The 13,598-nt window shown below is 36.2% G+C and overlaps 1 long non-coding RNA gene across 2 annotated transcripts in view; it reads right to left on the bottom strand.

The window, feature by feature from the left end:
• The window catches only part of LOC116597780, a 44,481-nt gene extending 34,175 nt beyond the window's left edge, over positions 1–10,306 (bottom strand). For both annotated transcript variants that reach the window (XR_004288779.1, XR_004288778.1), the window contains exon 1: positions 10,095–10,306. This is a non-coding gene — a long non-coding RNA (uncharacterized LOC116597780). The remainder of the gene's footprint in view (positions 1–10,094) is intronic.
• Between the last annotated feature and the right edge of the window lie 3,292 nt (positions 10,307–13,598).

Below are 13,598 nucleotides of genomic sequence, written 5' to 3' on the forward strand. Positions count from 1 at the left end.
ATCGTCTTACTACTGTTTAAAAAAAAAGAAAAGATGGGCAATACATCATTAATACCCATTTTATGCATGTTTTTGCTTGATCCCATATTTATGGAAATAAACCTAGTAATTTTGATCATGCTAGTTATACATACTTAAATGGTTTATAACTGGAATGGTGTTTTGTAACTCAACTAATGGGGTAAAAATCTGTCTGTAGGGAGGTTATAAATCAAGAGTTCTGCTACTACTAAAGTAGTGATTTTAAACTTTCTTCAAAGTTCTGCTGGAATTACAAAGTCAGACATTAGCCTGACTGGTTGCCAATCAAGGAAGCAATCTTCACCAGGGTTGGCTGACATCTGCCCACAGCCTGCAGAACAACCATCCAATGAAACCACAATTTCCCATGAGGTGAGAGTAAATGAGAAACTAAAATATTTATTAAAGTAACATTTTAGATACACTAATACCCATGCTTTTGTCTGTAGCTAAGCAGCATGAGTAGGCTACTTGAGTTCAATTACATTGTGAAGATGTATACAGTTTATTTAGTTGGAGAAAAATAATAATCACAGAATGGAATCACAAGGTGGATGACTCACAGATAATTACTGTTTTTTTGTTCTAGGAAGTACAGATATAAGTGGCATATCTGGGAACTAATAAGGATATGACCCTGAAGTTTTCTTTGGGCCTATTAAATTTATTTATTGCCAAAAAGTAGAAAGACCAATAGCTCAGGGTGTTGGGATTTTGCTAATTGCTCTGGCGGTGGTTGGCTTGCAGTTATTATTGATGCTTAGGAGACTAACAACTGTCTAGATTTCAGTCACACTTGCCGTGATTCATCTTTGGGAAATAATTCAATAGGACACTGCGAGTCCAAAAGGCAGAATAACTGGGGGAGACAAACCATATGAGACTCCTGACTCCAGGAATCACACTGAGAGTTGTGGAAAGGGAGGTGGGTGGGGGGATGAGGTAACTGGGTGATGGGCATTAAAGAGAGCACGTGATATGATGAGTACTGGGTGTTATAGTCACTAATGAATCACTGAACACTTAAAAAAAAAAAAAAAGGCAGAGTGGAGAAAATTCTTCCTGGCATGTCCCTTGAGTTTCCCAGAGTCAGTTCTTTTGAATAGGCTCCTGATTTCTGACCACAAATGAGATGATTTTTATCAAAAGTTTACTATTTAGATACTCTCAAGAGCAGCTGCATAGACTTTTACTTTGGTCAAAGCATGATCTTCTTGGATAACACAATGCATTAGGAAGCAAGAAGGGTAGGGTCAATTCCTAGTTTCACCACTGGTGAACTGGGCTGTCACTCGTTGCATTTAATATTTTATTGAAAGTCTCTATAGCATTCATTAAACCTTATTTATTGAGGGCTCACAAGGCAGACAGCCCAATACCAGAAGTTTTATTAATATCTGATTGTATGTAGATTTTAGTTTATATACTTAGTAGAGAGCACTACAGAATATAGTTACCTTGTGAATGAGCTTATATCTACCAATAAAAGGAAATTGAGGTAACTGAAAAAAACGTATATAAATGTATTAATGTACATAATGTATATAAAAACCATGTTTTCTAGTGTCTGTATTTGAATCTTTACATCTGGGACTTTGCTGACCCTGAAGATAGCAAACAACTCCTCTTTCATGTGCAGTCATCCGGTACAGAGCCCTTACTTCCAGCCTTTTTAAGGCTCTTACACTCTAGACCACTATTTCCCTAATCACTCTTGCCTTAATCATGCCAGGGCCACCCCTCAGACAACTTAGGACAGCCTCTATGCCCCCGAGCCTGCTGAAATTATTCAAACTAGCCTATCTTAAACTGGCTTACTCTTGTCTCTTCTATTCCTTCCCACAGACACCACAATAAATGTCCCTGGCTGCAGTTTCCCCTGCTTCCCCTGCCTCCTGACCAACCCTGGTACTTTCTCTTGTGGCCCTACATGCTGTGCTGTGCCTCCTGTGTTTATGTGGCTATAAAAACATGACAGTCATTTCTGCATCTCTATGTCTTACCATACCTGAGTAAAACAAATCCTGGGTTTACTTTTATAACAATATATTTAAAATGGAGAAAGCAGGCATAAAATATTTAGATAGTTTAAGATTACATAGTTCATTTGAAAACGAATTACTCCTTACCTCAAAGCTTATTGATTCAGTCTTCCACTCAAAAATAGATTGGGCACTTCCGACATATAAGGAATTGTTTTAGGGAATATAAGTCCACCTTGTCATAACAAACAAAAGAGACAATCTGTTATTTAACTCAAGCATTTTCCTACTTTATTTTCAATTTCTATTTGATATTTTCTCTGGGTTTTCCTATTGGAAGCCCTCTCTACCTGCTGTAACTTTCTTTCTGCTCCCCTACCTACTGTTTTCCCAAATTAGCACTTCCCTGCTTACCTTCCTCTTCCCCCTAGCATGTGTGTATCACACTGTGGTGCACCTACTCCCACACCGGGCATGCTCATGCCCCACTCACACACCCCTCACTGGTACATTACAACCCATCTGATGCCTGGCTAAGCAAATTTGTATTTCAGATCATGACCTATAGATAAATAAATTTATAAGAAACTTGGCTAGTTACTTGTTTTTATAGGCATTTAAACCTTGCTTATTTATAACTGATAGGTGGGATTATTGTCAAAGGAAAATATAAAACAAAGAAAAGTTCACAGGTACCTGAAGAAATGTACCTGTGGGGATGTTTATTATCTATCTACACTCTTCTGATGGTGTAAATCTTGGGTCTCTTAACATATAACTCATGCACAAAGAAAGCATATACAGCAGGTTATGTTGACCCTTGACATGGTGACCTGTGAAAATGATCATCTCTTCACCCCTCCTGAAAGGAGAAAATGCCTCAATAAATCAAGGTATTGATCAGTCAGGGTTTATAGAACTCTGAACAGAGACTTGACAAAATGGTGCCTTAAACAAGAAAAGGGCTTAAATTTCTTCCAAAACCAGAAATCTGGGGATAGGCAATATAGGGCTCATGCAGTTCCTCAAATACTCAGGCTTCTTCTATTTATCAATTTCATCATCCTTAGGTTTTGGCTTTTATCCTATGGTCATAAGATAGCTGCTGCCACTCCAGACATCTTGTCTGAGTTCCAGGAATTAAAAAAAGGAAAGGGAAAAGGGAAGAAGGCACTTTCAGGTGAGTCTAACCATTTCTACTGAGGTACAGGCTTTCCTGCAAAACCCAACCAGTAGATTTCTGTTTGTATCTCTTTGACTAAATTGTCACTTGGCCACAGGAGCATAAAAGTTGTATAAGACACAAAAGTACCCAACAACACAATTAGGTATTTACTTTCTTCACTACAAATCAAGTTTTTGGTAGCAGGTAAGAATGAGAGAAAAATGGAAACTAGTAGGCAACTCTCAGTGTCTGCCATACTTTTCAACAAAAATGAAATCAATGGTCCTCTTGTTAGGTCAGATAATGGTGTCAGCATCACCACCTGCCCCCTCATGTAGCCTCCCTCAAACAGTACAAACATCAGAAAGAAAAAGTAAATTTATATGCAAATAATATTTCAGCACAGCCTGGAGATAGACAATGTCCAAACTTCAAAAATAACTATGAATAAACAAAGAATAGTCAAATCCCAGAATGCAGCTTCTCCTAGTATCACCCCAACTTTGTTGCCACGAGACTCTTGGGTGAGCAAAAGCAGACTCAGAACTATAAGGAAGGCAAAATAGGGAAATTAGTGAAGAATCCTAAGTTTGAATTATCCTACGACCAGAAAGACTAAGTCCACTCTAAGCCTGGAAATACTAAAAAAAGCATCCAGGGTTGAGCATGGATATAAAAAAGGTCTTCATGACAGTCATTTCTCCATCTGTGAGTCTTGCCATACCTTATTAAAACAAATGCCTGGTGCCCTTCTGTAACAATACATTATTCAAAACTGGAGAAATTAGGGAAGGAATCTTGAAGAACGGTGATTTAAAGGGACCAGCAGGGGGCGCCTGGGTGGCTCAGTGGGTTAAAGCCTCTGCCTTCCGGTTGGTCAGGTCGTGATCTCAGGGTCCGGGGATCAAGCCCTGCATTGGGCTCTCTGCTCAGTAGGGAGCCTGCTGCCCCCCCTTCTCCCTGCCCCACTGCCTGCCTCTCTGCCTACTTGTGATCTCTGTCTGTCAAATAAATTTTTTAAAAAATCTTTTAAGGGACAGGCGGGATTTAAAACGGCAATCCTTGAAGCTCATAGCTCTGGGGGGAAAAAGAAATATGAAAAAGGAAGGGAAAAAATCCCTTTTGGCAAGTACAAGAGGGAAGAGGGAAAAAAGAAAAGGGAAAAACAAGAAAAAAGAGAAATCTTATGTTTCTGCAAGATAAAGGAAAAACATAAAAACAAAGGACTCACAGCCTTATTTACCCCATAAAAACACACCCCCAAAACTGTCAAAGTACCTGAGCTTTGATACACCAGTATGAAATGATGCCATTAAGAGGTGCCTGGGTGGCTTAGTTGGTTAAGTGTCTGCCTTCAGCTCAGACAATGATCCCAGGGTCCTGGGATCAAGCTTTGCATTGGGCTCTCGGCTCAGCAGGGAGGCTGCTTCTCCCTCTGCCTCTGCTGCTTCCTCTGCTTGTTCTCTCTCACTCTCTCTCTGTCAAATAAATAGATAAAACCATTAAAAAAAAAAAGAAAAAAAATTATGCCATTAAGCTGAGAATCTCTAAAACACCCCAATTCCATAAATATGAACAAATGGAAAGTAAAGTCCATATAGAAATATAGTGAAAACAAAGAAATGAAATTTCATGGCTATCAACTGAGGCAAATTCTCCTCTGATAAGACAACCAATAATAAGAAGGAAACTATAAAGAAGAAAACTGTAAGTTCACATATCAAGCAGAACTGAGTACCTTCATATAAGGATTTGGAAATATGAGAAACTGTTTTAAATTAGAAGTACAAAAAATAAAAATAAAATGAACAAAATTAGAATAAAGGAAAAGCTTGATTGCATTTAGAAAAAAAAAATAGAAGTAAAAGGTAAAATGAAGAATAAATTACAAGTTGCCCAAGGGAGAATAGATTCAAACAATTTAATAAGTAGTATTGAAAGAGAGTGAGAAAACCCTGGAGAGAATGAAAATGGCTTGAATAAAGTCATAAAAAGGACCAGAGGGAGAGAATCAGACTTGAAAGACAGGCAAAAAGGGAATAATTTTCATGTTAACAGAGACCCTGAAGAAAAAAACAATAAAGCTGAGCTAATATTTTAATTTTTTTTTTTTTTTGAGAGAATGAGAGAGTACAAGAGCAAGGGAATAGGGAATAGAGCAGAGGAAGAGAGAGAGAATCCCAAGCAGACTCCCTGCTGAGAATAGAGCCCAACATGAGGCTCATTCTCATGACCATGAGATCATGACCTAAGCTGAAATCAGGAGTTGGATGCTTTACTGATTGAGTCACCCCAGTGCCCCAAAAGAGATAATATTTTAAACTATAATTCAAGCTCACTTTAGAGAATGAAAGACTTATATCTATACGTTCACTGGGTACCAGAAAAAATTAATCCAGAGTGATTAAACTCTTAAGACATATTCTAGTAAAACTCATTAGATTTTAAAGACAAGTATAAACCATCAAGGTCTCTAGGCAGAAATATCAAATAATTTACAAAGATAAAAGAATTAGACCAACTGCAGAAATTTCAAAACTAACATACAAAGCGAGGCAACAATAAAACAAAAATTTTTAAAACCTTAGTGAAAGGAATTGTGAAACAAGTATTTTATATCCAGCTAAACTGTCCTTCAAATATCAAGCATATAGAAAAATCAATTTACATAATTTTAGGGAATTATGTGCCCTTTTTCTTTTTTAGCCATTTTTTGAGGAATTTGCTAGAGGATAAATTTCATAAAATCAAATCATGACTAGAAAAATTTCAGTGCAAGGATGGATGGTGAACATTTAAAAATATATAAATGCCCCTGTAAGACTCAAACAGTAGGGGCAAGGTTGGAGAACAAACATGCAAATGTTACCTGTTGTCACAAAATAGAAACATTGTTTCAAAATGAAAAGTTATAAAGTAAAATTCATGACTGCTTTAGAGCTGACATTAGTGAAAATGAAATTATCTTTATGGGAGGCTGGTAATAGTAATATTTCAGAATGTAATGTTGTATGGATCTGGAAATGAAAAACCAGAAATAGCAAGCATGGGTAGTATGACCCAAAGAACTGCTCTAAAGATGAATCTTTTTTTTTTTAAGATTTTATTCATCCATTTCACAGGTAGAGAGACAGAGAGAGCGGGCACAAGCAGGGGGAACAGAGGGCAGAGGGAGAAGCAGGCTCCTTGCTGAGCAGGGAGTCCAATATGGGGCTCCATCCCAGGACCATGGGATCATGACCTGAGCCAAAGGCAGACACTTAACCAAATCTAATAACAATGATCCAAAATGGAATAGAGGTCATAGGAGTTGGCCCTGAATGAAATCTCCCAGAGTGATATTAGCTACATGGTGCATGAGTCAGATTAATCCACCACATGTCAGCCATTGGATCCTCATCAGAGCTGGCTCCAGGGCAACGTTGGTCATCCTAAATACAGTGTATATCTCCATTTCTCCACCGCCTGTTCCAACCTATCCGTCTATTCATCCTGTCTCCTTGACACCATATTTATCTAAGAGATTTCACCTTCAGATATAGATCAAGAACATAGCCTAAAGAAATAGCCAAAAAGCAGTATGGTACTTGTGATAATGGTACCACATTTTTACTTTTCTTTCTTTTCTTTTCTTTTTTTTTTAAGATTTTATTAATTTATTTGACAGAGAAAAATCACAAGTAGGCAGAGAGGCAGGCAGAGAGGCAGGCAGAGAGAGAGGGGGAAGCCGGCTCCCCACCGAGGAGAGAGCCTGATGAGGGGGCTTGATCCCAGGACCCTGAGATCATGACCTGAGCTGAAGGCAGAGGCTTAACCCACTGAGTCACCCAGGCATACCCTTTTCTTTATTTTCTAAGTGTATGTACAAATCTTAGGGTATATATGGATGTTTTTTGTTTGTTTTTGTTTGGTTGTTTGAATGTGCTGAATACACTTGCACTGGCCTTAATTCCTAGGTTAGTCACAGACTGTGGGCAGCCACTGTAACTATTCCAGCAATGACTTCAAGTACCAACAGCAAAACTTTCAGAATTTATTTTTAGAAAAAAAAATCACTGTTCTGAAATATGGAGGATGACAATTTTGCATTGATATGGTGTATTTGCTTATATTATGTACTGTGTTATTAGCCACTTGTAATTTATGGGCATCCTATTATTTCTTTTTCTGTTTTTAGATGAGAATAATTTTTAAGTATCTTCATATTTTTACTCTTGCTTGTCTTCCAAAACTATTGGCACAAACTAAATTTTTCTAATTTTCATGTCTCAAACTCATTGGACAGAGTTTCCTTTGTTTTCTGTCATCAAGCAAAGTATAACAAACAAAAAGTATCATAAGGCCACAGGATTCTTCACATTCACCCTGAGGAATTATTGGGTCCTTTGAGCTTTGCACTATTATTTTTCTAGATCAACTGCTTTGGAGCCCAAAGCTAGACTTTTACTTTTTTTTTTTTAAGGGTTTTTTTTTTTTAAGATTTTATTTATTTATTTGGCAGACAGAGATCACAAATAGGCAGAGAGGCAGGCAGAGAGAGAGAGAACAAAGCAGGCTCCATGCTGAGCAGAGAGCCCGATATGGGGCTCTATCCCAGGATGCTGGGATCATGACCTGAGCCGAAGGCAGAGGCTTTAACCCACTGAGCCACACAGGCACCCCCAAAAGGTAGACTTCTTAAAAAATTAGTTTGTAAATACAAATTGCCATGACCTAAAGTTTTCATGTTGATAGGCAAAAAACTGTACTCAATATAGTATAATCAGAGACCAGTATAATCTAGGGTTTCTTAAAGAGAACATTTCTATAATATGGACTACCCACAAAATTAATGACAATTGTGCCTTAGAATTCCAAAACTCCGTCTCCCCACTTCAATATAATGGTTCAATGTGTATACACTACTCTCCCTTGGGACATTGATTTTTAAATGTTGTACATGATATCTGCACATTTCAGTGATTGAAGCACCTTAAGTTTTTTGGCTACTCATGATATAGGGAGACATGGAAAACAGTTTGGGTTTTCTCATTTTGTAGTATTTCATCATTGTTAACAAGTTGCTTAATGCCCAAAGGACTCCTGTGTGAGGAAAGGAATGCTAACCATTTGTACTTTGTCTAAAATCCAATTTAGAAACTCTTAGACAATTAACAAAACTCCAAATATTCATACATTACTAAATAACGTATAAATTAAAATTTCATATATTTAACAAAATAAATTTCTGTATGTAAATATTGATGCTAAACTTAACATTTTTTCTTTCGTCTGAAGCCACAAGTCTAAAATACTAGATTTTCTTAAATGTTCTAAACACATTGAAAAACAGAAAAACAAAAATAATATTACAATAATTATAACACTGATCAGCACACCTTGTTACAAAAGTATTTGTACAGTATATGTAGATTTCTTTCTATTTTTTAAAGATTTTATTTATTTATTTGAGAGAGAGAAAGAGTGAGAGACAGCATGAGAGGGAAGAAGGTCAGAGGAAGAAGCAGGTTCCTTGTGGAGCTGGGAGACCAATGCAGGACTCAGTCCCAGGACTCTGGGATCATGACCTGAGCTGAAGGCAGTTGCTTAACCAACTGAGCCACCCAGACGCCCCTGTAGATTTCTTTCTTACTTGTCTTTATTTATTTTTAATTCTTTTTAAGGTTTACTTCTCAAGATCTCTAGCATTATGAGAGGTTAAGGGCTTGAGATAAAATATCAGTGTGGATGCCAAGGTGACTTACCTGAGTCCATCATCCAATTGGATAAGCTTTTTTAAACAGTTAGACTTTATCCATTGCCTCAGGAACTAGCTACATTGTTAAAATTATTAACTTTGATTCATCAGATATGTTCTAAGTTTTTTATGATCTAATCTTTTCCCCCAAGTGGCTTATCTTCATAGTACAGATGTTAAAAAAAAACATACTTTCCTACTCTGTTTGGGTGTCTTTTAAAAAATACAGCTTTATATGTCCTTTTTGCAATTGTTATTATGAGTATTTTTCTTTTTTCTTTTTTTCCCCTTTCTTTATCATACAATGTAGGAGAAGTCTATTTTGCAACTACCCATTTTGAGTCATTCAGATCTTCCTCAATTAAATCATTTGCCTTTGAGTAACTTCGTTTTCTGTCTCACCAACCACTGAGACATTGAAGATTTTTTTATCTTCATATACAAATGTTAGAAATAATTATAATATAATTATAAATAGTTGATGTTTGAATGATAAAATATATAGTAGATAAATAATTGCAATGATAAAATTCCTGCTTTTTAGGAATTTTCAAACTAAAGTAGCTAAAATAGATTGGAATATATCTATAAGACAACACCTTGGATTTTTAAAACTCTTAATATTTTAGGCCCCAGTTGCTTTCCTCAGAGAATAATAATACTTGTTCCAACTATTTTGAGGGTTATCATGAATTCATGGCTATGTGATCCTTTTGTAGATTACTATCTACATTATTATATTTGATATAAAGGCTAATCTTGATCTAGTGCATACTGATAATGCAATTAAACCACACATCTGGACACAATGAATAGCAAAGGGGTATGTACATCCCTCTGTGTCCACATGTCTATGGTGAAACATGACTAAAGAAGGAAAAAAGAAGAGTCATAAAAGAAGATTCTATTGTCACTCTCGGGATATCACCAGAAAGGATATAAAAAAAGAGAAGACAAGGAGTAACATAGTAAAAACTTAAATACATTTAAGAGGAGGGGGAAAAAGGTTAAATGTGAACTTCAAGAAATATGGATTCTCAGTGAATGATTATTCCATGAATGAACAAATTTGGATAGGGTAGCAGAAAGTCAATAGCTTTTCTTCTTGTACCATTTCTATAGAAAACCTTAGGAATAGGATAACCACAATGAGTTGGTTGAGGTAGGAGTATTGATAAAAAGAGCTTACCTGCTTTTGACAGAGAGGAAAATTATTCTTGGAATGGAAGTTGGTCTGCAGGGAGGAAGGCTAATGTGGCTCCTTCCTAAAACTACTGATTTTATATTCTTTATCTTTGAATCAGTTGAGATTTTCATTTCAGACATTCATCTCACTTTTCAAGCTGTTTAAAGTTTAAAATTAGCATCATTACATCAGAACAAAATCTCTTGCTAAGTCATAGCTCAACTTTATATATTCAGTGGATTTTTTAAATCCATGAATCACCATATAGTGTTGATGGATGACATACCTTCATTCCTACACTCCTTGCCAAGTAAATTTGTTTTTTTTGTTTAAATGTTTGTTCTTGTCATAGTCTAAATTTCAAGCATATTTCCACAACTACTAAGGAGTTGTGGTTTTAGATCATGATTAAAACAAAGATGGATCTCCCTATATTTTTCTTTTGTTCCAATGTGTTTAATTGTGTCATTTTTGGAGAGTGTAGCAAGTACCACATATGCTTCCTTGGGAAGAAACAAAAAATTCAGAGATTTTATTAATTAGGGTACCAGCATGCTGTGCTTCTTTCTTCATATATTTCACTTCCTGAAGTCATTCCTCCAGTAGCTGGCTAAAGCATATTTGTTGATTCCTTGAATGTATTTATTCTGCCTTTATACTCAGGTTGTTCAGCTGTGTTTTTAAATGTAAGGAAAAAATAATTTTTTAGAATTTGAAGAGAAGTCCCAGGACAACATGTCCAGAGAGCACACGGGTTCGGAGCAGAAGGATGGAGGGCCCTAGAAACAATGAAACCAAGGGAAAAACCATCTGACATGTTTGAGCATTTGGAAGAATTGTTGCTTACGCATTGCACAGCTTTGTTAAAGCATCTGGGAAAAATAAAGGTGCACAAAAATTTAATTTTTAAAAGAGGCAATTATTAACTCCAGAAAAAAACAAAAAGTTATATGAGAAAGAAGACATCACAGTGAAGTACTTGGGTTACATCAAGTTATACATATAGCCAAAATAGGATGAATATTGATTATAGAATTTGACCCAAAATATTATAGCTCAATTGGGAGGATGAATTCAAGGGAAAACAGAGGGTATAAGAGACCTCAACTACCATAACAAAAGTTTATAGTTCCCTAACCCTGTGTTTTAGCAACAAATCATGATGATTCATTGTAAGTAGAGTAGTCATAATTTATCACATTAAGACACTTTTGAGAGTAAAGGAGACCGTTGGTAATAATTATGCCAAGATAACAAGCATAAACTGGAATTGGCTAGCAAACTTGGTATATGTCATTGTAATTATAAGCATATTATTTTAGAGGTAAATGCTAATGAGACAGCAAATTAAGTTGAAAATGTCTCTAGGGAATGGGATTGGTGGGGATAGAGTAGAACAGGAGACTGGTGATTTTTAATATAAGTTTTTTAATGTTATTTGATTTAAAACAATGATTATGCATCGTTTTGATCAACTTAAAAATTAAAATTTAGAATTAGATTAGTCTTGCCTAGTTGTTTTTGGTATGAACCAGAATGTCTCTTACTGTCAGCCAGAGGCCATATCTGAGTTCTGCTGTAATATTTATTTATTCTATTCATTTGATGTTTCTCCCTCTAAGAAAAGATGTAATTGGCTAGTAAATACTCAGTTCTGTTTGTCTTTCAAAAAGGGATTTGCCACAAAGTAGATGCTTATTAAATAGTTGTTAATGAATAAAAGAAAGATTCGGTAATAATTTCAAAGGCAGAAGAACTTTCTTGAAGCCAGGTTTATGGACGATATTTTCAAGTACAGGTGTAATGGTCAGGCAGGCTTATTCTGAGTGTCTGGGATTCACCAGATGGCGATTCTGTAGACAACTTGGAAAAGGGAGACATCTTTGCAAAATTTAACTTTAGAGAGAAGAATTTTGACATTCTTGCAGATATTCCTTTATGACAATGTTACCTAAAATAATAAAAACTAAACTTTTAGAAATCATAGCCTGTAATGTGTGCCTTTAGGGATGAAGGGTTTTTGTTTTTACAGCCAAATTGATGCTTGTTAGTTTGTAACTTCCCCCAAATTTTTATATTCAGTATTTTCTTCCTTGTTATTTGAACAATAAGATTAAATCTTGGAGGAAGAGGGACTGAACATATTTTCTTTTGGGAACCATTTTCATAACCTAATGTACTATACTAGGAGAGCTTGGATCAGTGATGAACACCAGAGGGTAAACACCCAGTTTAGAGTATTTGCAGTAGAAATAGGACCAACAGGTCATGAAACTGCAGCTCACTATTTCTCAGGATATTTGTCCTCTAAATTGAAATTATTATGGAAAAAAAGTGGAGAGAGAAAGAAAAAAATTATGACTGGAAGTAAAACAGAAACAAGAAAGAAATGAGGGCAGTAACACAGATACATCTTTTGGAAATCAGATTGAACTCAGCATACCTAACTAACATCTTACTTTTTTAAGGAGAGTCCTCTGTCAGAAACAAGCACAAAAACTTAAAAAAAAAATGTAAAAACCACTCTTCTTAATCTGAAACCATGCTTTCTCAATGTGTAAGTATTTATATTTCATCAGTTCTTCGAAGTAGGGTTATTTCATGATGTTTTCCTTGATCCCCAAAGTCTATCTCTGATATAACAAATTCTGGCTAAGTGTTTCTCTAATGCCTAGCATCTTCGGTGACAGCTTTTATTACTCATATGTAATTTTCTGTTTACTTGTCAGTATCTTTCACTAAATTTCAAGCCATGGGAAGATGCTATTCCGTTTTGGTCACCATTGAATGCCCCATGTTCAGGGCTTGGCACATAGGGAATGTTCAATCAATATTTGCTGAATAAATGAATAAATTAATCATGTTATTCTTTTTTACTTTATATCTACAGGAGCCACTGTCTCTGAAAATAGCGTGTGTTCACTGAAGACTTGACTCAGACAATAAATTTGTGAATTTGGCTACTGTCAAAGCTCTCCAGCCAGACAGAACAAGACAGTGGATATTGTGACAGCTTGTAGGCATTTCTCCCAGCTTAGGGGAGCTTAAAGCAGGTCTCAGGAGCAACTACAGAGGGCTGGGCCAATTAGACAAAGGGAAAACCTAAGATTAACTTTAGCCCTTGACACATCCTTTTTTTTTTTTTTTTTCTTCTGTGACTGTTAGCTCATTGCCTAAGCTATGAAGCAACTCTGGGGAAATATAAATTATAGCAAGAAAGTACACTATATCCTTCACCTGGCAACAGGCTTAGTAAATCTGGCTTATTTCTGAGCTGGTATGTGCTGCCTGGATATTGTGATCTGAGCTGTTTCAGACTGTAATAACCAGGAGGGTTTTTCATTATCTTTGGTAAGAATTCAGTAGCAATCACTTAGATTAGCCACAGTATTTAATTTATTGAGGGAGGAGGTGGTGGTCACAGAGGATAGGACTCAAAAGAAGGGTAAATGATGCTCTGAACCAGGGATGATGTCCCTATTTCTTGCATAATGTGCCCCAATCCCA

This window comes from Mustela erminea, chromosome 8 (assembly GCF_009829155.1).
Source record: "Mustela erminea isolate mMusErm1 chromosome 8, mMusErm1.Pri, whole genome shotgun sequence".
Lineage (NCBI taxonomy): Eukaryota > Metazoa > Chordata > Mammalia > Carnivora > Mustelidae > Mustela > Mustela erminea.